Below are 5,000 nucleotides of genomic sequence, written 5' to 3'. Positions count from 1 at the left end.
ACAGGACATTTTGCTTATGCACTGTATTCTTTCAGTGAGGAACCTCTGTGGACATTCCAGTTGTTGGATATGCTTGGTTAGGTACATACCAAAGGGGGAATTGTACTCAATGATAGGTCTGATGAATGCCGAATATAGTGGAACAATGACTTCCTTGGACTTAGATTCCATACCTTTGTTTATAAGTTGCACAACATAGAATGATTTCCTCACTACTGTAGACACATGATGATCAAAGGCTAGATTACTATCCATGTGTGTCCCTAAGTCCCTGACTACTGGGTCATATTTAAGGGGTGTGTTGTCAATATGATAGTTACCATGGGGTAGATGACTTCCCAAAGGATATTATTATGCATTTCATGGCATTTAGTTTTAGCCCATGGCTCTGACACCACCTGTTTGTCTGTGTCAGCCCCTCCTGAAGAGCATTTGCGTCAGTGTGGGATTCAATGACAGCTCCTAATTTGCAATCCTCTACAAAATTTAGTCAGCCAAAGACCACTGACATTGGGCTTGACTTTAGATAAGTAAATGCCCAAGTGGGCTATTGTGTCAAATGCCTTGGCCCGGTCAAGGTAGGCAGTGTGAACAATTTTTCCCCCATACATTGCCCTGGCTACCTTCTAAAAGAAGTCCACCAGGCTGAGTAGGCATGATCTGCCCTTGACAAAACCAACTGGGTTGGGTCCAGTGTCTGAAGGTGTATTAGATCACTAGTGATCATTTCCATGGGTTTACATATAAGACTAGTGAGACATATGGGTCTGTACTTTCCAGGGTCTGTAGATTGCCTACCTATAATTCCATTCATTTCCATTTTACTAAATTTATCCAACTCAGTTTAGTGAAAAATAGATGTTCTTCATTCCACATTGCTGCAGTCCTAACTATTGGGTAGTCCGCTGTCCAGTCGGCCCGAATACCAAAGTATATGGCTGACGTCGGTCAGGGCGCATTAGACTGACGTCAGTACGTCAGGGTACTAATGCGCATGACCGACGTCATATCCTCAGTCTTTTTTGCCGCATGGTCCGATGCAGAAGCAATTTTGCGAGTGCAGGTTGGCGTTCTGAAAGTTTCTGAAGCCAGAGTTTCAGACCGAATCAAAGTTGGCTAAGTACCCGTTGGGAATATTTTGGTTTTTTCTTGCCTCAGTATTTAACCGGATGTCAGAAAAAGTGAATAACTGTATTTCTTGTGGGAAACAGATACCTCATAGGGATTACCATACTTTGTGTATACCTTGTTTAGGGCCTGAGCACGACGTTGTTGGATGCCGCTCTTGTGCTAGATTTAACAAACGCACTATTAAGAGACGGTTAGACTGTGCCAGGTTAGTGTTTGGGAAGCGTTGTAATTACAAAATGCCGTCGGATGCTCCGACGCCGGCTTCGGCTAAAAAACGCAAGGACAAAACAGCAAAGCCTAGAGTGGAGGAACCGACAGTCCCAGACGTCGGTTCTTTAGAGGGCTCAGTGGAGCCGGAGGTTTTGCCAGGTGTTTCTTTGGAGAGACTTTACTGTTACAGGATGTATCCTCTCAGGAAGTAGGCCAGGCTGAGGGGGCTTCTCAGGTGGCTGTTCTTCCCTCTCTTCCTAAGGTGGTCAGAGCCTCCCCTTCTGTTGCCAAGGCTTCTTTGAGGGGCAGGCCGAGTTTTGCTTCAGTGGGGGTTTCTCCTAGTACTTCAGGGTCTTTGCCGAAGAAACATATGCTTAAAATGGCAGAGGATTTGATTACTATGATACGGGGTTCTTTGCCCCCTCCTGATAAGAGGCCTAGGGTGGAATCTGAGTTTGAGAGTTTTGAGCAATGCTCGGAGGCTTCTGAGTCTTCGGCTGAAGACTTGCAGGAGTACCCTCCTTATTCTGATTCTGATGTGGATGATTCTACTCCTTCAGCTTCCCCTCCTGAGGATTTTTCATTTTCAGAGACTTTGCATTCCATGAGGGAGCATTTTAAATGGGAAGGTCAAGATTTCTCTGATTCCAGGAAAAGGCTTAGGGAATTCTTGTTTTTACCCCAGCACAGGCCTTTAGCTATACCTCCTGTTTTGAATGTGGTGGAAGATGTTTTTGCAGAGGCTTCCCTGAATCCGGATTCTTTGCCTCCTGCCCCAGTTAAACCGGATAGGTATTATAGGGTGCCTGAAGCTCATAAGTTTCTTTTTAAGAGTCCTAGAGCAGACCCGGAAACTGTCTCTCAGGGGCCTAAAGGTGTGAAGGCCTCAGTTGTTAAAAATCCTGTCCCTCCTGATAAAGAGGCAAGGGCTTTGGATAGATGGGGAAAGAAAGTGTATACTTCTTCCACTTTAGCCATGAGGGCGTTGAATTGTCAGTTTCACATGTTAAAATATCAGAATTATCTTCTTTCACAGTTAAAATCTAAGGTGGATGCTCTGGCAGAAGGTATTGAGTGTAAAGAGTTGCAGGATTTAGTTCATGTGTCTGAACAAGTGGGTAAACATTCCTTGCAATGTGGTTTTGATGCTGTGCAGGCCTCCTCCAGGGTGGCTGCCACTGGTTCTGTTCTTCGTAGGCACGCCTGGTTGAGAGATCAGAACTTAGCTGAGCATGTTAAGACAAGGATTTTGGATGCTCCTTTACAGTCTGATGTGTTGTTTGGTTCGCCTGTGGAAGCAGTTTTAAAGAAGATGGAGGACAAGGCTAAGTCTATGCAAACTGTTAAGGATTTTTTGCAGGTGCAGCCTCCGAAGTTTAGTAGAAATTAGCCTGCTAAGGGATGGACTTATCCTGCTTATGATTCCCAGTCTAGGGGTAGGTCTAGACGTGGTAGGGGCAGAGCTCAAGGTGCTTTTAGGCCTAGGGCAGGGAGTTCACCTGCTCAGACTTCTGGTGAGGGCAGGGGTCAGTCCTTTCGTAAGCAGAACCAATGACCCGCCTTTTCAGCTGCCAGTACCTTCTCGCCTGGCGGCACCTCTAGGAGGAAGACTGTCTCTTTTCAAAGAAAATTGGGATTTAATTACCCAAGACAAATGGGTTCTGGATATCATTCACCACGGTTACAGGTTTTATTTCCATACCTTGCCTCCTTTCAAAGGCATGCCAGACATTCCTCCTCTACAAAGACAAGAGGCTTACAAGCAAATTTCTCAGTTACTCCAAATAGGGGCCATTCAGCCGGTTCCTGTGCCAGAAAGGGGCCTAGGATTTTATTCTCGCCTGTTCCTAGTACCAAAGAAGGGAAACACGTGGAGACCAATTTTGGATTTATCTATCCTCAACACTTATCTGGACATTCCCAAGTTCAAAATGTTGACGTTACAACAGCTTTTACCTCTGCTGGGCAAGGATCACTGGATGGTAACTTTAGATCTCAAGGAAGCTTACCTTCATGTGCCTATAAGACTAAGTTGCAGAAAGTATCTGCGTTTTCGAGCTGGAAATTTTCATTATCAGTTCTCTGCATTGCCCTTTGGCTTATCTACTGCGCCCAGAGTATTCACAAAGGTTCTGGCTCCAGTGATAGCTTACTTCAGGCTAAAAGGAATTCAAATCTATCCTTACCTGGACGATTGCCTGATTCTGGCTCAAGAAAAGAAAGACCTTCTACAGCATTTAGAATTTGTCATAGCAGTGCTAAGATGCCTAGGGTATTCTGTGAACGAAATAAAGTCCAGTCTAGTACCCTCTCAAGACATGTGCTTTCTGGGTGTGAGACTGAATACAGCAGCCCAGATGGCCTTTTTAACCCCGGACAAACAAAAGAATCTTTCCAGTTACTTCCATCAACTATCTCTTCAGTCCGGGCTGACTGCAAGGACAGTCTTTCAAGCCTTAGGGTTCATGGCATCTTGTATTCTGGTGCTTCCCAATGCCAAACTGCATATGAGGAAGCTACAATGGTATCTCAAAATGTATGGACACAGCACTGCCAGGATTTGGACACTGTCATTCAAATAATACCTTGCATTCAAAAGGAATTTTTGTGGTGGGCTCAGGAATGTCACCTAAACAAGGGACTCTCTGTGACCCGGCCAGAGGCGAGTCAAATTCTAACGACAGATGCCTCAGACATTGCTTGGGGAGCTCATCTAAATGGAAAGTGGATACAAGACAAGTGGCCTGCCAGACTACAGCATCTACATATCAACATGAAGGAGATGTTAGCAGTCCAGTTTGCATTAATGGCTTTCAAGGAGTTACTTCTTCCAGGGCAGGTGTTGATTCTAACAGACAACACAACTGTCATGTGGTACATCAACAAACAAGGGAGAACACATTCTTACCCATTGTGCAGGCAAGCAATGATTTTATGGGAGACTGCGCTAAGCTTGCAACTAACTCTTCAGGCAAGGTTTCTGCCGGGAGCACAGAACTCCTTAGCAGATGTGTTAAGCAGACAAATCATGGATCTCCACGAGTGGAAACTGGATCTTCATGTATTTCAAAAGTTGACAGTGTCCTGGGGAACTCCAGACATAGATCTGTTCGCTTCTCCACTAAACCACCAGCTGCCAAAGTTTTGCACAAAGAGGTTTCATCACACAGCTTGGAAAGTGGATGCTCTTTCTTTCAGTTGGAAAAATCTTCATGTGTATGCGTTTCCACCTCTGCCTCTTCTTCCAAAGGTGCTTCTAAAGGTCAGACAAGACAAGCCACGGATGATTTTAATAGCTCCAGATTGGCCTCGGCAGCACTGGTACCCATTACTGAGGAGTCTGGTAAAGAAGCCTCCATGGCCTTTACCCTTGATTCCACATCTATTGTCTCAGCAGGACGGTCGTCTGCTCAATGTCAAGCTTCACTCTCTTCATCTAACAGCTTGGCATATTCTGTTTTGAAAGACAGCAGGTCTCAACTTCCTCAACAAGTTTTAAATGTGATTATGGAAGCGAGAAGACCTAGTACAAGGAAAGTGTACGCAGAAAAATGGAAGAGATTTTTATTTTGGACTGCAGCAAAGAATTTGGAGATTTCAGAGCCTAATTTGAGTGCGGCTCTTCAATATCTTACTGAGTTATTGGACAAAGGTTTGTC

The 5,000-nt window shown here is 44.8% G+C and overlaps 1 protein-coding gene across 1 annotated transcript in view; it reads left to right on the top strand.

Moving 5' to 3' along the window:
- Positions 1-5,000, top strand: part of LOC122795737 (dedicator of cytokinesis protein 1-like) — a 2,411,902-nt gene that overhangs the window by 416,039 nt on the left and 1,990,863 nt on the right. The window lies entirely within an intron of this gene.

Source organism: Protopterus annectens, chromosome 2.part2 (assembly GCF_019279795.1).
Source record: "Protopterus annectens isolate FY-2018-M chromosome 2.part2, PAN1.0, whole genome shotgun sequence".
Lineage (NCBI taxonomy): Eukaryota > Metazoa > Chordata > Ceratodontiformes > Protopteridae > Protopterus > Protopterus annectens.
This window is presented reverse-complemented; position numbering and strand designations above follow the sequence as displayed.